Genomic DNA, 24,039 nt, shown 5'->3' with positions numbered 1-24,039 from the left:
GGCGGGTCTTGGGTGCCTGGGCCGCGGCTGCAGCCACGGTGCCCACACAATGACATGGGGGACGCCCGGCATCCTGAACCTGCGCCGCCACCCACCCACGGTGGAGGTGATACGACACTTCCTGTGAAAGCAGGTCGACAGGAGCGTCAGTGTGCCCAGACAAGGCAGGGATGGGAGAGGGGCTCCTTGTTTTGGCCGCGGGTGTGGTGAAGCAGCTGTCAGCCTGCGGGTGTCCCCAGCCCTCGTGGTCCGCTATTTGCTGGTCCGCCCGCTCTGGAGTCTGTTGTTCGTCCTCTTCCCCAGGCGGGCGCTGCACCGGGGGCGGGGCCTGACGGCAGAGTCCCGCCCTACACAGACTCCGAAGAAAGCCGGTCCTAACGCTGCTGCCGCTGCGGGCCCAGACGATGAGAGAACCCTGAACCGCAACTCCCCCCGCTCCGCTCCCCACCCCGCGGATAATTAGAACAAGCACTTATTGCACCACAGAGGAGCCGGCGCGCGCACCAGAAGAGCGGGGACAAGGGAGCGAGAAGACACGCTGAGATGAGGTAGGAGATGTGTGTGTGTAAGCGCCGGGGATTCTGTGTGTGCGTGTGTGTATGCTCGGCGGGGGCGGGGGGTTCTGTAAGTGTGTGTGTGCACGGCGGGGGGGTTGGGGCTGTATGTGTGTTGTAAATGTGTTGTGAAGAGCCTGCCGGAATCGGAGCGCGTGTTCATGCGCGCGACCTGATTCGATTCCGGCAGGCTGCGTGCGCGTAACAGCCTCTTGTCCGCTCTGCCTAGTCCTTGAAAGCAAAAATCACTGAAACGATTACAATAGACTCGCTCTGCAACAGCAGGGGCTTTCGCCCCTGCAATCACAGGCGCGAGACCTAAAAAGGACTTTCTTACGTTGATTTATTGAACGTCTGAAATGTGATGAACGAAGGCTGGTGCAATGACAACATTCCATACATCATCAGTGATGGGTAGAATTAACCGGTGGCTGAAAAACGTGGCCGGATGAATATGTGAATACCAATAATAGCAAGTAATGACAAAGGCAATAGGTCTTGCCTTTGAAATGTTTCAGCTGACCTTTTGGCTTTGCCAGTACTGTTTTTTTGTTTTTTAAATCTCTTTTTATTAAGTTGATTCATGAGACAAACCGCAATAAACAAACCTGTGAGGCATACCGGTTCTCCCCCAACCATCACCACAGTCCATGCAGGTTCGATCAGTGATTGATGGATAAGCTTACTCCTAACCCTGCGGATGTTACGTGGTTTCCTCCTGTAGAGGCCCCGCCTCAGTTTCCACCCCCCTTTCCTGGGACCTCTCCACATCGGGCCTACTTTAAGGTTCCATGTCCTCCACTGTCCCCAGACGTTCTCAAATTTCCGTGGGCAGCCTGTAGCCCAGTTTCTAAGCCCTCATCCACCAATCTACATTTGTTTCCCAGGCACTATCCATTGGGATTCCGCTCTGACCCCACTTTGATTACCGAGAGCTTGTTTTAACATCCCAGCCACATCGCACACCATTTGGCAACCTGCATCAGACTTCAAAGGAATGTGCTCCGCCGCCCCCCCACAGCAATTGGATTTTCGTCACAAGAAAATACACTGAACATAATCTTCACAAAAGTTATTTACAAAAGTTTAAGCTATTGCCATTATAAATTACAATAACTTTTATTTAAGTATTAATTATTTAAAAAAAATAAAAGCCATTGTTATTTGTAATATCAATACATGTAAGTCACGTAAATACAACACATATTGCATTACAAATGCTATAGGTGTCACATTTGCAAAAGTTATAACTATTGGCATTGTAAATGACAAAACTATTAATTTCGCTATTTTCAAAAACAAAACATAAATACAACATTTTTCATTTACAATACCAATAGCTCAAACTTTCCTAATGCGAGACCTATTGCATTGCAAATGCTTGTTGTTGATGCTGCTCTGTTTGCTTGTACTCTTCTTGGTGTATAAACTGTCAAGCGCTCTGATACCCTCGCTGGTCATGTTTGCGCTATATAAAACTTTCAAAATAAATAAATGGGTAGATTCCTCTAGGTACAAGTAGCACCAACTCTGAGCACATTTAGATAGGTTCTTCTTTTTCCTTCCTTTCACATTCATGCTGCTTTATGTTTTATTATAGGTTAGGCTCATACCTAGAATCAACCTCCTACTTAGTGTCACTGCCGCACTTATGACTATTCAAGCAAGGATGTAATGCCACCCACCTTTCATACATGATAATCTTTCTTTCATTATTGCTGAAGGTCTGCAGAACATGTTGTTATCCCAGGGTTCGGTAAGTTATTGTACTGTTTGCTGTGTTTGTCAGATCTCTACATCAGTATTTCGTGCATGAAATGGGTTGTAGGTCACATGGTTGGTAAGTGTCCTTGTACCAACATAATTACATTTAATTTACAAGATTAGCCTTCCCTGCACATGATCTTGCTTCTTTTCACCCACAGAGCTTTGAAGCCCTTTCTTCCCTCTGTATTGTCTGCAGAGGGGATTCTGATATGTCAGGATAATTTCTTTCATGGTGCTGTTCACTATGTCAATGTAAGAAATCCATCTTTTCTGCATGGTCATCCTGGATATTTTGGCTTTTGCTGGACAGTATATTTCTGCTGGCTTTATAACTGTACACTTTACTCTGCTAGCCAGTAGTAAAGTGTCTATGTCCCACTTTAAACATGGTTGAATTAGGCAGACTCCTTATTGATATATTTAACTTGTCCAATAAGTCTGTATTATATGGTACAAAATGTACACAGGGTCTGGAAGTTAAATGCCACTAGTGGACTGCAGCACCTAGTGTGCTATCCACTACAGTCACAGGTTGAATTGCAGTTCTTATACTGCTGCCGGGTCGAGTATGCTGTCCTATGGAGCCCGAATCACCTCGCCCATAATATTTTTCCCAGGCAGGATTCCACCAAATGTCTCGGCACACACACTCTCGGTGGTCTCGGTGGTGGATGCCGGGGTGTCAAAGAGGAAGCTGTCGTGGATGTCCGTGATCTTGCCGTGAAAGAAGGTGGCCAGGGAGTCGCACAGGTCCTGTGATGGTGGAATATCGTTGGTGTTGGAGCTGGGGTTGGAGAGTTCTTTCACGATGCTGAAGAGCTCTTTGGTGTTGTGTGTGTTGTTGACTAGGCGGTCCTTAAAGGCGGTCCTCTTGGTGGTCCTGATGAGTTGGTGGTGTCTGCGGGTGGCGTTCTTGTGGGCTGTGTGGCTGTCTGGTGTTCGGTCGTGGAGCCATTTCTTCTCCAGCTTCCGGCAGGTGCGCTTGGATGTCCGGAGGTCTTCGGTGAACCAGGCTGCTTTTTGTTGGTGTGGTTGGTTGTGGAGATCTTGAGAGGGGCGAGGGTGTTGGCGCAGTCGCTGATCCACTGTTTGAGGTTGGTCGCGGCGGTGTCGGGGTCGATGGGGTCGGAGGGTGGCTGTCAGTTGGTCCTTGGTGACCTTGCCCCAGCAGTGGCGTGGCAGCTTTTGGGTGCGGTGGTGGGTTTCGTGAAGGTGAAGTGGACGCATATGTGGGGTCCAGCGTGTGTCCGGCGGCGTGGGTGGGGGTCGTCACGAGCTGTTTGAGTCCGAGGTTGGCGTGGTTGTTGATAAGGGCGGTGGTGTTGGCATCGTTGTTGTTTTCAAAGTGGAAGTTAAGGTCCCCGAGGAGGATGTCGTCCGTGGAGGCGAGGGCGTGGGTGCTGATGAGGTCGGCGATGGTGTCGTTGAACTGTGGTCGTGGTCCGGGCGGTCTTTAGACAAGTGTTCCTCTGAGGGTCGTGTTGGGGTGGGTGTGGATATGGAAGTGCATGTGTTTTGCAGTGGTGAGGGAGTCGTCGGTGTTGGTCGAGACTCTGAGGGCGTCTTTGTGGAAGATGGCGATTCCAACTCCGTTGGCGCAGTCTTTGCGGGAGATCTTGTAGCCCTGTGGGATGGCTATGGCGATGTCTGGTGCTGAGGTGACGTTCAGCCAGGTCTCTGTTAGGAAGGCGACGTCGGGGGCAGTAGAGTGAAGGAGGGCCCAAAGTTCGATGGAATGCTTGCGGGCGGAGCGGGTGTTGAGGAGGATGCATCTGAGGTGGTTGGGTTCTCTGGTTGGTGGTTTGGCGGGCTGGATGCTGGTGAAGCTGCAATTCCGGCAGGTGAAGGGACCTTGGGTGTGCTTTGGGACGGCCCGGTAGCAGGGGTGGCCTTTGGCGCGCCTTCGGCGCTGCGCGCGTCTGCAGCGCTTCCACGCGGTGACCTCCATAAAAGGCGGAGTGGGAGGGAGGAGCAGCTGGGAGGGGGAGCGGACGGCCAATGGGGGAAAGGGGGACAGGAGTACGGGGACGGGACGGGACACAGACGGGACACAGAAGGCAAAGGGGGCGGGGCCGCAGAGGTGCAGCGGCGGGAATGGGGAGCGGGGGTTACAGGGGGTAGGTAGAGGGGGCTGAGGGCACCTAGAGTACAAAGAGCAGAGTGAAGATAAGAATTAAATAAAAAATAGAGGGACAGGAAACAGGCACAAGCAGTCACCAGAGGCCACAATCCAGGAGCAACCCGGCGGCGAGCTCTCGGCAGCAGCAGCAAAGGGCACGAGTCACGGGGTGCACAGGGGGAGCCATGTGGCGTGGGGAGCGACCTGACCTGCGAGCAGGGTCAAGGGTCACGCTCCCTGCCGCACGGCGACCTCCATGGAAGGCCAAGTGGGAGGGAGGAGCAGCTGGGAGGCGGGAGCGGGCGACCAATGGGCAAAGGAGGACGGAGACGGGACACAGACGGGACACAGAAGGAAAAGGGGGCGGGCCGCAGGGGTGCAGCGGCGGGAACGGGGAGCGGGAGTTACAGGGGGTAGAGGGATATTCATCTGTAGCACAGAGTTTCACGCTTAAATAGCCACTAGGAATTGGGCTCCTATTGGTTCCTGAAGGTCCAGTGGTCACTCGTTTCCATCAGCAGGTGGGCTACGGCTGGGACCATGAACTAGTCAATTTTTATTTGCTACACCCCTTTGTGCACTCTGTCCTTGCCCATGGTGCGTGGAGGGTCAAAAGAATATGAGCATCTGCTGGGGACTCATTGGGCACAATTAATAGTCTTCTCCTCTGCTGGGGTGTTGAGTTCTCTCCGTCTGTTGTCCACCACTGCGCACTCCTGGGCCGTCCTGCCACACAGTAGTGGGGTGAACCTCCTCATGATGCTCCGCAGGTTCCCACACTTCCCACTCGTGGCAACCACAGTATGTATGCTAATGTTCTGGTGTGGGTTAGCCCTCCACACTTTCAGCCACAGGAGGAGTTCAGACCTGTCAAGGTGCAAGCAAATTAACAAGCAGCGAGTCCATGTGACCTGCAAGGGGGACCTGCGCCTACTGGGTAGTGTCCCAGGCCTCAGGCCAGTGATTTGGAACCCCTGCGGCAGGGGCTTACAACCCGCTGACAGAAGGGAAACAAGGGACAGTTTCACATGTGCTCCCCATGTCCCCTCACTTCCTAGTCCATTCGGTGGACAGCAACAATAAGGGGGCAGTGCAGACAGAGGCAGTCTAGCTATGCCTCTTCCTGGGCAAAGCACCCCATTTAGTATGTGCTTGAAAGACCTGCCCCTGCGAGGTCGGTAGCCATCCTGGTTCAGTTGTAGACACCTCAGCTGGCACCTGTCATGTACTGGGGGTTTTGGTGCCATAGACCTCTTCACTGTGGCTGGCCACTGATAGCAGCCTCAATTAAGCTCAACTGCTGGCTCCCTCCGGTTCTCCAGAGGTCTGTTAATGGGAGTACTTAGATGACCGTAGTCCATTGAACCTGAGCTGGACCCTACTTTTGGCCTCTTCCTGACACCCTGTGAGCCACTTAAAGCCCCTCCCCCGAAGGTCCTGGTGAGTGGGGGGCTTTAGAATTGTACTCTTGTGGTAGATTGGGACTTGAAGGGCTAAGTCAGAAAATAAAATCTGTGACAAGGGCTAACCTGGTCAGTGTCATCGACCTGCGATCTATTGTGGTCAGTTTCAAATCGTGGCAAAACAGCCTTCAGCATTGATCAACTGTAGGCAGCAGCTTGGTCTGGTGGTGATTTTGATATTCAGACTTAAAAATATGTTTCCTCAATGGAAAGCCAGTCAATTGTGTTCCTGCTGAATCGGGTTTGCTGTTGTAAAAAAGAACATAGTGGGAGCTGCAGAAAATTAATTCCAAACGGCAGTGCATCCTTGCCAGACCAGCTTGGCAGGTTGGTCCCTGCCCAAATACACTTTGACACTAAAGTGAGCTTGGTTACAATACTTTGGGATCAAGATTCATTACAGCATAGGCCATCAGCAGCATCCATAGCAGGCCCAGGAGGAATTGGTCAGCTAGGAATGCAGAAGAAGGCCTCTTCTCAGGTCACAGACAGCAGGTCCAGTTGGTGTCTGTTCTTCCACATGTCCTGAAGTGATCTGAGGAGTGTACAGTGGCTGCTATATTTATGCCTTGCACCAACCTGTGGGTGGGGGAAACGCCTGACCACTCCCTTTGGGATTTCAGTTCCCAGAAGAGACCCTACCCACTTTTGCATCACTTCCTGTGGTACCCTACTAGAAACAGTCCCAAAGTGACCCTTTATGCACAACCAACATGACATGACCTTTCTTCCCCTTTGCAGAGCTCATGTACACACACTAGAGGCGTGGCAACCTTTCCCCTGTGGTCATTCAAAACCGGTTTTGTGGGCAGCCCTCTTCCACTGTGTGTTGTTGTTTAATGACTAGGGGGACAAAGGAAGGGGGAGGCCCATGTGTTGGCTACTTCTGCCTGTGAAGTAAATTATATTTCTGGGCAAAGCCCAGATGATCAGCCTGCCAGATAAACCAAACAACTCCCCACCCCCAAAGCCTTTATTTCAAATCTGGGATCAAGTTCACACCTCATCCAAGGGGCAACTCAGCCTCTGTGTGACAGTGGCTTTGGTCGGGTAACAGGCAACTTAGAAAAGTACCTGTTCCAAAATAATTACTACAAATCAGCCTTTACCAACGAATTAGATTTGTAATAAATATTTCAAGAAGTCCCAGAATTGATACAGTAGTTGTTTCATAGGCGGATATAGCAATATTAGATGATATATTGTACACCAATGCTTTCCCATGGAACTGCTAACTCTGCAATAGAAAAAAATATGTTTAGGGCCTTTTCACTGGAAGGACATAATTAACATTAAACCTTTACCTGCCCTACTTTTAAACACCATGCATCCTGTCGCATTGAGCAGTATTGCTTAGCTACGGGTGTCTTATGAATATTTAAAAGTAGCATTTTAGGTCTGTCAAAGGGGTTATTTTTACAGGTCCAATTGGCACTTTAAAACCTGCACAGATAGGCTACTGGTGGCAGGTCTGCAGTCATGTGTGAATTGTAACTGCAATGGGTGGCACGACGCATGCTGAAACGTACTTGTGACCTGGACCTATGAGTAAATTAATTATGCCAGTCAGGGATATATCAATTTCATAACATTAAAAGGGGTTGCACAGGCAGGTTACCCCCAGAGTTCTATAGCTAGCAAAAGCAGTCAAGACAAACATCTGGGGGTAAACCACACAAAAGATAGTAATTTTCAAGACCATTCTTATTTTAAATCTGTTTGTGATGGGTAAGTTAGAATGTTAATGTGTTTTGGGCGCAGTACAGTGATGAAGGTTCTGGATGTATTTCCCTTAGTCCGCCATATTTGCATGGGCACTCAGTTGGCCATTTTACATGAAATATATTTATTTGAATACAACGTGTGCATGGCTCCATAGCTATCTTCTGTTTATCAGTTTAATCCTTTCAACATCTTACAATACTAATGATCTCAGGAAAGAAGGTGCTGTGTACAGTGCTAGAGGACACCTTAGGTTGCAAGCCGTCTGTCTCACCACGCACATCAATCAAGCTGGAAATGTCTTCAGGGCAAACTCATGAGGTTTCAGTACGTGTTTCATTCAGTGTAGAATCTTGGTGATTTGTGTTTGTCACGCAAGGGGACAGTGACGAATTATGTGTTAGACCTGTATAGTACTGTCGAGTTTATCTAAATGACTTGCTTGAGGCAGTGGGTGGCAACATTAAAGACAAACACTGTTTAATGGTATTCTTTCCTCATTATTTCATAAACTCTTCTAGAAATCTGCACACAAGTGGTGAATGAACAACCACGTTTATCAACGAGTAAGAAATTATCTTTGTCATATACTCCCAGTATACGGACAAATATTTTTTGTGTGAAACCGATGTCTTGCTCTAACACAAAAGGTGAAATTTCTTGCTGACCAGGTGCTAATCTGTGATCATTGTAGTATTCATACCAAATATAATGGAGCTGCCAAAGGGAAGTCCGGATAGATTTTTTATTGAAGCAGCAAGAGAAATATAAAATCGTCATGCATGAACTGAAGTGCACCCCATTGCAGTAATAACCTGTGATGATCACTGCAATGAAGAGTAAACACAGACTACAATACAAGAGATAACTGACAGAAGGAAACACAAATATTGTGTGGGCAGAATTTCTTGTCATGAATATCGAAGTCTGAAATATCGAGAAGGTAAATGCAAATAGGTAAATAAAGATTTTCTATTAACTCCACATCTACGTACCTTGACAATAGATATTTTGTCCAGGCTCATATATGTGGTGGTCTATATAGTAAAACTTTGATCACTTATAGAAACTTAACTTCACAAATATTTTTGTCCTCGATATTCTTGACCCTCAGCGGTTCCTTCTCCAGCGTGACAAGATTTTGTCCACACAATATTTTTTCTCCAATATTTTTGTCTGCACTCCGGTATCAAGTAGACCCATATAAAAGAAGAACTCTTGCCATATTAGACACCAAATATGTGTGTTACTTAGGAGGATTAACCTAATTTGTTTTCTTCTAAAGAATTTAAAATAGGTAATGCATGCACACTGCAAAGTTTCTGATCATTCCGTACATCCCAAAGACATTGGTTTAAACCCAGGTTTTCACTTAACAAACTCAAGCAGTCTGGGAATTGTTGCCTTTGTTTGCTTTTTTTGAAATAAATGGTGAAACAGCCAAAGAGCATGATTTTTAAACTTCAATTTAAAGGCATGTTAATCAGTGTTCATCATATTTGGGGCATTCCGGCAATCCTTTTTTTTTTTTTAAGTTTGAAGTTTATTAAGGCATAAAGAGAAAAAGACAGGGCATGAAGAAACAATCAGAGGTTATAAAAAAAACAATAAAACTCTCTTACATCAAAAGAATATTTGAACAATAAAGGATGTGAAACAAAAAACAATGAAATTTGAAATTGCAGAAATATTGAGGGAGAGAAGAAAAACATGAGAGGCATACATCATATGGGTGATAACAAAGAATCAGAAATTAGGATGCATTAATAAATTTACAAATACTAAGATAAAAACAATTCACGGTGGTTTTTGAACTTCAACAGAACGTGGTGGAGAAAGGGGGGAAGGCCTGGCAATTTTAGATAAATATTCGGTGAGGGGGAGCCATAGAAGATCACGTTTAATTGCTAAAGAAATAGGGGAGATAAAATTAGTGTCTAGGCGATGATTGAAACAAACTGCGTTCCACCATGCAGAGAAAGAAACATCTTTAGCCTGTTTCCAATGTGTTGTAATATGATGGAAAGCAATGGCTATCAGGAGATCAAGTAATCTGTGTTTATGGTGGGAACCAGAAAGGTCAGAGGAGAGGGAGCCTAGGAAAATCTGAAGAACAGAAAAGGGGATAGTGAGTTGAAAAAGTTTTTGTATTTGGGACCAAACGAGATGCCAGAAATGGAGAATGGGAGGGCATTCAAAGAGCATGTGCTTCAGATCAGCCAGAGGGCAGGGACAGGACCAACAAGTGGGAGAAGTGTCTGGAGAGAAAGAGGATAAAATTACGGGAGTGTATAATGTACGGTTATAGATAAAAAATAAGGTTTGGGTAGTGTTGGCAGCTCTAGATGTGCTCTGAAGTTTAGACCAAATTTTATCCCAAAAACTAGGGAGCCAATTTTGAGACAAATCATCCTCCCATGCCAACTCAACTTTGGATTTAGTGCGATCAATAGATGTTTGAAGGGATTTATAAAGGAAAGATGCAGAAGGGGATTGGTCGAGAGCATTTGAAATGGAAAAATGAAGTTTAGGAATAGTATTGGTGGCAGGGAGAGAGGAAAGATACTGGGTAAGGGAGGGAAGAAGAGATAGATATTGTTTTCGAGAAGAGGAAGGTAATGAAAATTGAGTTTGAAGTAAGTGGAAGGAGAGAGGGGAAGAGTCAGAGATGAGTTGAGATATCCATTTTAAACCACGGGAGTGCCAAGTTTTCCAGTAGATTGAACGATTTTTAATTTTAAGAAGTTTATTATGCCAAATAGGTTGGGAAGAAGTAGAAGAAGTGGAGGGGTAGGTGGATATCAAATATGGCTGAAGAATAGAACGGGTATGAGAAATGATGGGAGATCGAAGAGAAGTGACGTTAGAGGAAAAGGAAAGAACTTCATTGAATTCATAAGGGTGAAGGAAAGATGATTCCAATGTCAACCACAGCGGAGGATAATATGGAAGATCCGAAGAAATCCAACGGAGAGCTTGTTTCAAGGAAAAAGCAGTATGATATGACTTAAAATTGGGGAATTTAACTCCGCCTAAAGATTTGTCTTTCTTTAAAGCAGAGAGGGCGATTCTGGATTTCTTGTCTTTCCATAAAAATTTCAATAAGATAGAATCTATTGATTTAAAATGATGATTGGGGATGCGAATGGGAATCATAGAAATAGTGTATAGGACCAAAGGGGCTAGCATCATTTTTATGGAATCCAGGCGACCCCACCAGGAAAGAAAGAGAGGGTTCCACCGATTGATGGAAGAGGTAAGTTTACTAGAAAGGGATTCAAAATTAAATTTGAGGGTATCAGAGAGACGAGGAGCGAACCAGACACCTAGGTATTTAATCTTAGAGGGTTGCCAGGAAAACCCGGAGGAATCAAAAAGATGTTTAAGACATAAGGGATTCAGTGGTAGTATTTCACATTTGTCCGCGTTAAGTTTATAGCCAGATACACTAGAAAAAACGGAGACTTGATTTAAGAAGGAAGGTAGGGTTGTTTGAGGGTCCGAGCAATAAAATAAAATATCGTCAGCGTACACCGACAGTTTAACTTGTTGTTGTTGGGGGGTAAATTGAAAACCGGAAATGCTCTCGTCAAGTCTAATTTTGGTTAAAAAGGGTTCTAAAGCTAAAATAAACAAAAGAGGAGATAGAGGGCATCCTTGACGAACTCCCCTTTGGAGGGGAAAATAATCAGAAGTGATGCCGTTGGCAAAGATGGAGGCATGGGGATTAGAGTAGAGTAACGAGATAAGAGAAATGAATTTAGATGGGAAACCGAACCAACGAAGAGCTTGGAACATAAAATCCCAGTTGACTCTGTCAAAAGCTTTCTCGGCATCAAGAGAGATGGCAGCCAATGGGGAAGTAAGGGAAGAGGCTCTACTTAAAATGTTAAAGAAAACACGAGAATTGTCTGTTGAGAGACGTCCTTTAACGAACCCAGATTGTTCCGGACCGATAAGGTCTGGTAGTAGAGGGTCCAATCTAAGAGCTATGATTTTGGCAAAAATTTTATAATCTGTGTTGACCAGGGAGATAGGACGATAATTTTTGCAGAGAGTATGATCCTTGTCTGGTTTGGGTATTAAACAAATTAAGGCTTCTTGGAAGGTACCACGGGAGGAACCAGAATCGACAAAAGACTGAAATAACAGGAAAAGTTTAGGGAGGAGAAGGGAAGAGAAATGATTATAGAATTCAATGGTGAAACCATCGGGACCTGGGGCTTTACCTTTACGTAGGATTGAAACTGCATGAGAGATTTCAGAGGGGGAGATGTCTAGATTTAACGCTTGAAAATCAACATGTGCAGATTGTGGGGAAGGAATATCTTGAAAATAAGCTAGGAGATCATCAGGATCAGGGATAGATTCAGGAGTGTATAGGTTTTGGTAGAAGGAGACAAATTGGGCCAGTATGTCCTTATCTTTGAAGAAGGAAATACCGGTTGGACCTTGTAATGATTCAATCTTTGTTTTTTCCTTGCGAATTTTAAGGTAATTAGCTAATAGTTTACCCATTTTGTTCTGTCCTCCGTAATAACGGGAATTACATTTAAGGAGAGTGTTTGATGCCGCATTAGTGGTAAATTTATTGAATTCAATTTTGGCAGAAATAAGTTCGCGAAGGGAGGAGTCAGAGGAAGAGTTATAGTAGGTGTATTCAAGTTTTTTAATTTTATCTAAAAGTTGAGTTGATTTGGCGATTGATTGTTTTTTCTTTTGAGAGACAAAATCAATGATAAAACCTCTAGCAGCTGCTTTGAAGGAATCCCACACCGTAACAAAGGAAGACCCAGGGAGATGATTGAGAGTAAAGAATTCAGAGGTAAAAGCTGTAAATTTAGTGGAGAAAATGGGGTCCAGGAGTAAAGAGTTATTAAACCTCCAACGTCCTGAGTGAGGAGAAAAGGGAATAAGGTCAATGTCAACAAAAACGGGAGCATGGTCTGAGATTAGAATGGAACCGATGTCCGAATGTGTGGCTAATTGTGCCAGGGGTTTGCTAAGGAAAAGGTAATCAATACGGGATTGGGAGTGATGTGTGGGGGAATAGAACGTGTACTCTTTAAGGTCAGGGTTACATAGTCTCCAAATGTCTACTAAAGCATAATTCTGAAGAGAGGCAATAAACTGAGAATGCATCTTAGAGGGAATAAACTTAACCTTGGAATTTCTGTCAAGAAAGGGGTCCAGAACTTGATTGCAATCACCACCAAAAATAACATATTTCTCATTAATTGTAACTAATTTGTCAGAAATAGCAGGCCAAAACAATTTATCAATGCCTGTAGGAGCATAAACATTGAAGATAACAATAGGAATTTTATCAATAAGAAGGTTAGTAATAACCCAACGGCCATGGTCATCGTTTTCATGGGAGACAACTGAAACATTTAACTTTTTATGACATAAAATAACAGTGCCATTTTTCTTACCCAGAGCAGGAGAATGAAAGACATGTCCTACCCAGCAACGCTTAAGTTTATTAGCCTCCTTATCAGAGAGGTGGGATTCTTGGAGGAGAGCTACATCAGCTTTGAGGCGTGTCAAGTGTGTTAGGACACGTTGACGTTTAATGGGGTTATTTAACCCCTTAACATTCCAAGTAACTACTCGGAATTTGTAACTTCAATAGAATGGTGTGAAAAAAGAATATAATTGAAAAGTGAATATGAAAAGAAAGATAACAGTAATAGGCATGTAAGAAACAAGAGGTGAGAGAGAAAGAGAGCAAAGGAGAGGAAAGAGAGTGGAGTAAAGAGATAGGAGAGAAAGAGGTGAATAAGGGTTAGAGAAAGAGAACAGTAAAGAATAGAGAACAAAGCGTGTAGAAAAAATAATATCATAACAGATAAAAAGAGATCAAAAAAGGACTGAGGGATGACGACGCCAGAAGAGGACGACATCAACAACGGAGACTTACATCGTCGAACACCTGAGGAACCAGCGAAGGAACGAAATGGAGGGAAATATAAATACACCGGGATGTAGACACACGGGAAAAGGATCTGTAAGAAGGCAAAAGAGAAGAAGAAAATATTAAAAACACACATGGTAAAGTAATAAAGAGTAACATAAGAATAACATAAGAATATGGATGAGATAGACAGGGATGGAGAGCACTCAGTCAGACATAGGGATCAGAAACAACGAGAAAACATGGTAAAAAACAGACAAAACAGAACAAAATGGTCAGACGGGTCGTGCAGTGTCCATGCTCTCGGCTTCATGGCGACGCAGGAACTCTTCAAGGACGAGTGGATCTTCAAATGTAGTGGTTCTTTCTTTATAGGTGACCTTGAAGAGGCAAGGATGTAATAGACCATATCTGGCGCCAAGGGCTCTCAAACGAGGTCTCAAATCCAGGAACTGTTTCCGACGGTCGGCTGTGACCTTAGCAACATCCTGAGAAAGGTATAATCTACGGCCCTCCCACATAACTTGTTTTTTAGCCTTGACTGCAGAAAGTACTTGGAGGAGATCAGTGTATTGAAGGAACAGCATGATGACACCTCGAGGTTTATCAGAAACTTTCGGGCCAAGTCTGTGCGCACGTTGAATATTCAGAGAGACGGAAGAGGGAAGGTCTAGGATTTTTGGTAGAAAAGTTTGAAAGAAGGCTGTTGGATTAGACCCTTCTGTAAGTTCCGGAAGATTATAGAGGCGTAGGTTGTTTCTCCGGTTGCGATTTTCCAACTCCTCCGACTGTCGTTTTAGGAGAGAGACATCTTTTTCCAAGAGCGAAATTTTTGCACATGAGGTATGAAGAGTCTCTGTCGATTGTTCCACCAAAAGAACCCTTGATTCCAACGTGGACCACTTGTCATGTAGAAATTGTAAGGTTTTAGTAGTTTCGGCCATGAAGGGTTTAAGTGCTCGAAGTTCCTCCAGAATAAGATCCATGGAAGCAGAATGTGATGATGAACCTGGAGATGGAGGATCTTTTTTCAAACGTTTCGTCGAACCAGGTGGTAACAGCTTACTAGTTGAAGTAGTTTTAGGAATTGCGCCGTGAGTAGCGTTAGGTTTGAGAGAAGTGGGATCATCCATATTAGGAGTTGTGGAATCAGAGTCTGAGGAAAGTTGTGGCTTATTTTTTGATGCTGTAAGCTTGAGAGTACGGAGTTTCCCCATATAAGGCAGGAGAAGTAAATACAATGCTACCACAATGTGCTGAGGAGAAAAGTGTTGTAAATAGGAAGCAAAAGGTGGTTTTATAGTGGAAGCACCAAAAAACGTGTATTCACTGCACGAAAAACGATGAAATGCAAGAAAAATAGTTAATTAGAGCAGTCAATAAACGTATAACTTTTCCTCAGGTATAGCTAATAAAGTTCCGTGGATATAAACTATCTCCTCATGTCAAAGAGTTTTACACGAAAGCGCTGAATGTAACAGGAAATGTGCAATGAGTGTTAAGCAAAGCAGCGCGCCACTTTATTATGAGGAGATTATCATCATGAGCCATGAGGGAACATTGATGAAAAACGATGTGTAAATACTGGTATTAATTCGAAGAACCAGCAGTGAAATTCACAGATTGAAAGTAGCAGAGCAGAAAAGGGCGTTTTTAAGGCAATTGGTCGGTAGAAATAGCAACCGCATTGCATATGCTGAGGTAGATAGGCGGCGCTCGCTGTGAAGAGAGCGCGCGGCAAATGCAGGAAATGGCGGCCGCCGAGGAGGTGAACAGCGTCACTTACGGAATATTCGCATTCCGACGGGGTAGAGAAATGCTGCTCGGCTCTCCGTGTTCAGCTCATGTTCCGATGCGCAAAAATGGTATTTGCGCTCACCAAGGTCCGGTGTGAGCGAAGAAAGTCGCCGGCTCCGGTGGTCGACTTACGGAGCTCCGGTGCTAAGCCGCCATCTTGTGCGGCGTTCAAGCCACCCATCCATTCCGGCAATCCTAATTGTGTCATATGCTGTTCCTAGATCTAAGCAAATGCTGGATTCTAGTACTGCTCACGCGTCATACTAAAGAGATTACAGATGAACTTAACATACAAGATACACTCTATTATTGCCTACAACCTTATCAAAGAGCTCATTGATTGGATGGTCAAGACGATCGATACATTCTTTCTAGGGAGAAGGTTTACCAAAAAAGGTCTCGTATTGAGTGATCATTGAGAAATCACTCCCTGTTCAATTCCAAATTTAATGTCCTCCACACAGCTGCTAAAGATTTCGTGGGCACGGAGCATGCATCTTGCCAGGTCAATTAATAAATGCCTTCGTCTGAGGATGATACATCCAGTCACACTTGGGGTCATCTCTTGGCCCACCCATTTGTCCCACTGTCCATGTGTGCCTACATGTGATTTGTTTTCATTAACTGTTGACGGACACCGCATGGGTGTCTGTGTGAATTAGTATCTTTTTACTTTTCGCCTTGTACTTTACATTTGTACAATACAACCTTGACACAAATAAGTATTGTAATGTCCTACAGTTAAAAACAAATGATGAAACAGAGCACCTTGTTGTTACCAATTTAAATATTCAGTCACAGATTCAAAATAAAACATATTCGATTAAAAATGAAGGTTCTTATCACAACATCTGATAAGTAGTACCATTCAGTCCTAGGATCCTAACACTACCCTGCACAGTTCTTGGAAAGCATCCCCTTTTACTTGCAGTAAAGATGGACCTTTGCTGGCATCACGGCCAGTGTTGTAAGGTTGAATATACTGTGAATCTTTGTGTTTGTTACTTTGAAAGTGTATCACATCGAAATGCGCCGTTTCTTATAGAATTTTATTCTTTTCGGGTCTCTACTTTCCCTTTCTCCTTCCTGTCTACAGAGTCTTTCAGGGTATGCTATGACTCTGTTTCAGGCCCTCGTTCAGTAATTGCTGTTTTTTTCCCTTTTTGGCTGCATTGCCTTTTCTTTAACACTTTCTGCGTTCTACATCTTAAATGTGAATATTTGTTTTCGGAGGTTTTCTCATCAGTGATGTCATCAATGATACGGAGGTTTCATCAGTTGTCATTTGAGATGCCATTAGTGATATCATGATTGAGGTCATGGGTCCTGGCATTGCACGGCAGGGGTATAGGTTATGGTTTGCATAGTGCAAACATAGATTTTCACTGAAAAAACGAAGTGTTTAAGTTTTGTATAGTAATAGGATATTAGCTTTTCTTTAGAAACCCCCCAGGAATTCACTGAAAAAAACAAATGTTAAATTGACGTTATAGATTGGTGAAATAAGATAAAAGCTAACATTTAAAAACAAAATGAAAATCACTAATTATAGTTAACTGAGAAAACTATAACTAGCATCCCCACCATGCACTGCTTAGGACTTCACATATTACATCCCTCATGAAAATTTGAATGACGTAATTGATGCCATCATTGATGAAATCTCAAATGACATCAGTATTGGCATCAGTGATAACACCATAGTTCTATACAGCACATTGTTGCTGCGTGTACACTCAGTGTTGCATAACGTGGAAATAGAGTAAGCCCTGGAGGCGTGTCAATGTGCATGTTGAAAGTTACATGGTGAACCAGTGTACCTTTTACAATCACTAAAGTTTGGGGTAGACGTAGTACTCCATGTTAATAAAAGTAAAACCGTAAGACCACCTGATGTGGGTTGCAGATGTGTGTTTTAAAGTAGGATGTGGCTTAAAGTCAAAGTCTGTTCCAAATAATCTGCTAGAAATGCCAAAGCTGCTGTTGACAAGAAAGTGTCCACCAATGGATGTCTGAGCACATCCCCTTGTTAAATAGTAATGATTGTATAGAAAAATTCCATGTAGCAAGGACGTTTATAAGATGTGCATGTTAAATTTCAGAACTTTGCTGAAGATTTTGAGGCATTGCAGATTGTGGAATAATTTAGAATGTATGAGTCTCTCACTAAGTGGTGGTTTATCTCACACTTGTGTTGTAAGCATAACTCGAAGGTTGTATGCCATTGTGCCTATCTCAGGAATGTGGGTAGTGTATTTTATTAAACTACTGAAGGCTGTCCATAGGGCTTGACAGTTGGTGTCTTTTCAGTGGCAAATATATGCCTGTCACCTTCTTGACTTACTATTGTGGGTCATGTGAAGTCTTTAACAGGGTAATCCCATTAAGGTGAGTAGAAAATACTGAACAACTATTTGGAAGAAACCCCTTCTAGTATTTGTTCCACAAGAAAGCCTCACGTGTTGTAGAGCTCTTTCCTGGCTATGTATAAGAGCGACAGATTAGAGGTTAAGAGATCCATTAAGTTGATCAGAAATATCTTTTATTTATATTATCAGCCTGATTCATCAAGCTGATTTGCGCCCGCAAAGGGCCAGATTCTGAGAATCTGGCCCTTTGCGAGTGTGATTTTTGCATTTGGGATTCATCATCCCAAATGCAAAAATCGCTAATAGCGATTTCGCAAATTTGCGAGGAATTACATTTAAGGAATCTCTATTTGAGATTCCTTAAATGCAATTCATCATCCATTTTAAAATTGCGATTTCGCAATTTCGGCCCGCTATTTACCGCGAGGTCAAATCTCGTGGTACATAGCGAAAACTTAGAAAAATGCTTCTAAAAGCATTTTTCTAAGTTGCATGTTGCACACACACATGTCCTTTGGACATGTGTGTGCGCAACACCTGTACAAATTTTCATTTAAGGGGTGCTACAGGGTGTCCTTTGGACACCCCTGGCATCCTTTAAATTGCTATATTATTTGCGATTAGCTAATTGCTAATCGCAAATAAGGAAAACTCTCCATTCATTCCTATGGGCCTTTTGGCCCATAGGAATGAATGGGGAGTTATTCCTTATTTGCGATTAGCAATTTGCTAATCACAAATAAGGAATATGTAGGAATCGCATTTTCTTTTGCGATTCCTACATGAATCCCGTTTTGCGAGCCTGTAATAGCGATTCCTTATGAATCGCTATTAAAGACTCGCAAAACGGGTCTTTCATGAATCAGGCTGTAAATTCTATAATGTTGAAATCTGAACAACTGTGCTGAAGGTGTTATCATCTCACCCTAACTAAATCTATTCTTGAAAACAGAATATCTACTTCTAAATCATGCTCTTCATGTCAAAAATAATTTATCGTATGTCTGAAACCCTGTGACTTGCGATCTCTAGTTTTCTGTAAAACTCTCTTGAATGTACCATGCCCTGATGAAGAGGCATACTTAAAGTTTTTGTCATGAAACACCTATTGGCAGCTTATGGCATGTTTATAAAATATAAATAAAGTATTTGTTTCTTATCAAATTAGTGGATCTGTAAGTTTCTAGTCTGTTTTGTATAGAAAATTGTCCACCAGTGTAGTTTGCTGAATTACTTTGTCAACAAGCCCTAGAGGATGGGGTCCCAATGATCTGATCAATTATGCCATGTGAGATGTCTACAGTAATGTCATAGAACATGTAATGCTGATGTAATATGTAAGGTCATGAACAGTGCATGGCAGGGATGCTAGTTATATTTGGCTCAATAAACTACAACTGGTATCATTCAGTGTTGTTTTTAATATTAGTTTTTATCTTATTTGAAAACCTAAATATAACACAACCATACCATCACTTCACCTCTCTAACCTTTTTTTCCAGTTTTTTTTAAAGTGTCTAGGATCTTATTACCCCACTATAACGTCACTTTAACAATTGGTTTTTTTCTGTATATGTATGAATGATTTTATGTAAATTGTATTTTTATCATGCAAACCTAGCCAAAAAGCAGTGTAGCAATGTACATCCTCAAATGCAAGCTTAAAGTCAGCAAGTAATAGGAGAGGAAGCTGAGTTGTGGATGTGTAAGCATTGTTTTGTAGAGTTCTTAAAGAGAATTTTTTTAATTAAATTTGTACGTTATTGCACCTTCGATGAAAGCACACAGCACTCCTCGCCTACAACCCGGAGGCCGGCGGCAACAATAAATAACATCTAGTACAGTGGTCAGTAGCATCATACACAGCCGTAGTGCCAGCATCCCGGAGGCCTGGCGGCGCAGACAGAAAAAGCGTTCTACAGGTATAACTTTGCCGTGTATCAAGAGTGAAGTAGATAATCCGGGCATCGACGCCCATGACCTCTGAGTGATGTGCAGATAGAATGCAGCTAGCGTGCCTGTGCAGATGAGGTCTCGAAACCATGTAAACAAGTTACCTAAGAAAGAAAAAAGAAAAGTGCAATAAACCCACATCCTAACAAACCCCCTACCCCCCAAACAGCCAGCCTACCCGTACCTGTGTCCACCCACCCACCTGCTATGTCTGCTGAATCTAAAATTAACAATGCACCTATAGCCAAGGACCCATAGGCCCAAGGGTGTAAGGGAGCCACCGAGTACCACCCTCCCTGTGTAACCTCCCCGGGGACTCTCACCCCCAACATCTCAGCCAACAGCAACAAGGAACCAGGTGACCACCTCACGAAAAAAGAACAGTCAGACGTGTAGCATGTCAACCTCAGACGCCTCCACCCCACCCTCCTGCAACTCATCCAACTCCTCCCCCTCAGGGTCTCACTCACCGTCCCCTTTGGCACACTGATATTCCCTATATAGCCCCCAGAAATTCTTAGGGCGACTCTTCGGGGGAAGCAGTTCATTATACACCTCAGATTGTGTACAGCAATACAGTAAATCCGTCTCCCAGCGCCTTTTAGTGGGAATCGGTCCCCTCATCCAGCACAACGCAACCAGGCGCTTGGCAGTCAGCAGCGCAATATCCGCCAAGCGCCGCACTGCCACCGGCAGCGGTTTGGAAAAACCCAGCAGCGCCAGAGCCGGGCACGGCAGGACCTCCGTTCCTAACATCACACTAAGTTCCGAGAACACCCCCTGCCAGAATGTATGAATACTAGGGCAAGTCCAGGACATGTGTAAAAAATCAGCCGAGGGAAAATGGCACCGCTCGCACTCCGCCGACTCCCGCAATCCGTACCTGTGCAATCTTTCCGGTGTGTAGTAGACCCGCTGCAGATACTTAAAATGTATCAAACGATGTCTACTATTAAGTGAAATCTTTCTAGTGTTCGTACAACAGTAGTGCCACATCTCATCCGAGATCGTCAACTGGAGATCACACTGCCAAGCCAATCTGGCCTTGGAGAGTGGGTACTGCCTGTGCCGGTCCCCCAATTTCTTAAGATTCGTAACCAGCTTACTGGACGATGGGTTCTGAATAACATATGTGAGCTCCAGCACCTCCTGCGGCTCCGACATTTCCGGGCCCAGCAACACCTGCAGCGCCCTACGGACCCGATGATATTGGAAACTGTGCAACAGCGTCTTCCCAGAGTGGGATTGCAGGACCTGCTGCAACGTCTTTACCGTGCCGTTCAAGAAGAAATCCTCCATCCTTTCTATGCCCAAGTCCCGTAACGCCTTAAGGACCCCCTTCTCTGTCAGCGGGGCCAACCACACCGCCCATTCCACCCGCATGAGGGGGGAATACAGCAGCTCGCTATCCCCGGAGCGGACTAGCTCATGCCAAGCGTGGTTTGTGGCTGCAATAGAGTCTACATTTCCAACCCTGCGGTCGACAGGGCAGCATATTGTGGCCGGGAGCGGGGTGGGATCCGCAAAGAGGCGCTCAAGCTTCACGTGCGGGATGCCAGGGTCCCCATGGATCCAAGTGTGTAGATGAGCCCCCTGCGCTATTCTGTAGTACCGTTCCAAATCTGGAGCCCCCAGGCCCCCTCGTTAATAGGGGAGCATTAAAGTTTGCCATTGAACCCTCGGTTGTTTGCCCTCCCACGCAAGCCTGATGAGCGTCTGCGTGAGCTGCCGGAAAAAAGCCTTTGAAAGCACTACGGGGATATTAGCAAAGAGAAAGAGGAACCTGGGGAGGACCACCATCTTCATTATTGCTATTCTGCCCATCAGGGACAGCGGGAGCCTGCACCACACCTCCACATCATCCACCAGTCTACAGTACGCAACACCATAGTTCTCGCGCACCAGTATCTCAGGATCAGTGTGAACACGGATCCCCAAGTAGCGGATAGAGTCCATGGTCCATTGCAGCGGGTACTCCGAGTCAAACGGGAGGGTCACCGGGGTCAGAGGAAGCGCCACAGACTTGTTCCAGTTGACCCGCAATCCAGACAGGGCTCCAAACCTCACCACTTCCCGCAAGACAGACGACAAGTTCTCCTCCGGTTCTCGAACATATAACAGGGTGTCGTCGGCGTACGTCGAAATGCCAATCTGATAGGTAGGGAAGTTGATCCCTTCAAACCCATGGTATTCCCTAATATCGCACGCCAGGGGTTCTGCCACTAAAGCATACAGAAGCGGGGAGAGGGGGCAACCCTGTCGGGTGCCCCTGCTGATCTCAATCGGGAGAGTGACTGAGTTCCCTATCTTCAATCGTGCAGTCGGCTTATAGTACAGGGCCCCTAGCATCTGTAAAAAAGGCTCGCCGAGCCCATACTTACGCAGAACCCTGAGCATAAACGGCCACTCCACTGAATCAAAGGCCTTTTCCATGTCCAGGAAGATAGCAACAGCCTTATTCTCTTGCCGGACATGTTGAATGGTGCCTAGCACCGTACGAATGTTGTAGGCCAAGTTCCGAGCGGGGACGAACCCAGCCTGCTCCGGGGCACCCAAGTCTGGGACAAGTAGAGCCAAACGCGCTGCCAGAACTTTTGCGTATAATTTGGCGTCTACGTTAATCAGGGAGAGCGGCCTATACGAGCCACACTCATTGGGGGGTTTCCCCGGCTTCGGGATGGTAATGAGAAGTACCTCCCTCATAGATTTCGGCATACTACCCTGTTGACAAATGTCATCAAAGAGCAGCATCAAGTAAGGTACAAGTTTGTCTTGGAAAGCCTTATAGAAGGCCACCGTAAGCCCATCAGCCCCCGGAGCGCTGCCTGACCTCATCCCCTCCAGCGCCTCCGTAATCTCCTCTTTCTGGAACGGTGCCATAAGAAATTCTCGCTGCCAATTTGCCAGGAAAGGCATCTGGATATAGCTCAGGTAGTCATCTATTTCCTCCTCTAGGTGACCTGACCGTGATTTATACAGTTCGGTATAATAAGCATGGAAGTCCGCCAGTACATCCCTTTCCTCCGTAACCACCTCACCACTAGATGTGAGTAACTCCTCAATCACCAATGGCGGTCTGCTATTACGCATCAGTTTAGCCAACAGGGAGCCAGGGCGGTCCCGTTCCCCGTATGTGCGTGCCGTGGCGTACTTCCCCATATGTTGTATCTCCCTCTCCGCCTCATCATGGAATTCCGCTAGCAGGGATTTAAGCCTCTCATTCATGTCGGTATCCTCTGCACCCCCCGCTTGCCGCTCCAGATCAGACAGCTGTGTTTCCAAGTATTTCAATCGCTGCCTGATAGCTTTGAGCACCCCTGAGTGTTTTGCCATCGTCATCCCACGTATGTACACCTTGAACGCATCCCAAAGTACCTGGACACTATCCACCGACCCCACATTAGTCGAGAAGTAAGTGTCTATATCCTCAGCTAATTCCCCTCTGAAGGCCTCATCCAGGAGTGAATATGGGGGGAACCTCCAGGTGAACGGGGGTATCCTTCTAGCTGGTGCCTCCAGTAGTAATAGCAGTGGTGAATGGTCATATAACGTGCGGGGCAATACTGCACATCCCTTCACTGAATTAAGGAGAGAGTGGGAGGCAAACCAATAATCATTTCTCGTGTGTATATTATGGTAAGCTGAGTAATGAGTGAAACCACCCTTCCCCGGGTGCCTATGACGCCACACATCCAACAAATCAAGCTTCACCAATTCCGCCTGCATGAGTAATGCCGAGGCCGCCGGGCTCTTGGAAGCACCAGCCGACCTGTCCAGCTCTGGATCCAATACGAAATTGAAATCGCCCCCCCACAGCAACCTGGAGCTCTCATACTGTCTGCATAGGTCCGCTAGCGAGGTGTAAAAGGTAGGGGTGTCGTAATTGGGGCCATACACATTCACAACCAACAAGTCGTGGCCTTTCCCCACACAACGGGCAACAGTATATCGACCCTCCGGGTCCACAACAACCTTCTGTAGTTTCAATTGCGATTTGGGATTAGCCCACGTAAGCACACCCCTTGCATGTGTAGTGAACCCTGCAGCAACACAAGCACTCCCAAGACCCCTGGTCAACAGCATAGGACTAGTTAGAGGCAGGTGGGTTTCCTGGAGCAGTGCGAGGTCAACCCGGTGACGCTGTAAGTATGCTAGTACCTTCCGTAGTTTACGGAAATCATTCAGTCCCCTCACATTCCAAGTTAGCATTCTGATAGAGTTGGGGCCACTCTCCGGCCCTAAAATCTCAACGTCCACCATTGCAGAATAGTGAGCGAATCAGCTTCGCACAGGTGGCACAGCAGACACAGTCCTGTAGTAGGCCGAACAAAACCCTCCCCCCAACAGTCCCCAATTGACGTATGTAACATGATCAACA

General features: G+C 45.3%; 1 protein-coding gene across 6 annotated transcripts in view; it reads left to right on the top strand.

The window, feature by feature from the left end:
• TBC1D1 (TBC1 domain family member 1) overlaps nt 1-24,039 on the top strand; it is a 1,125,494-nt gene that overhangs the window by 946,810 nt on the left and 154,645 nt on the right. The window lies entirely within an intron of this gene.

Source organism: Lissotriton vulgaris, chromosome 3_2 (assembly GCF_964263255.1).
Source record: "Lissotriton vulgaris chromosome 3_2, aLisVul1.2, whole genome shotgun sequence".
Lineage (NCBI taxonomy): Eukaryota > Metazoa > Chordata > Amphibia > Caudata > Salamandridae > Lissotriton > Lissotriton vulgaris.
Note: the sequence above shows the minus strand (reverse complement) of the source record. Positions and strands in the feature narration are given on the sequence as shown.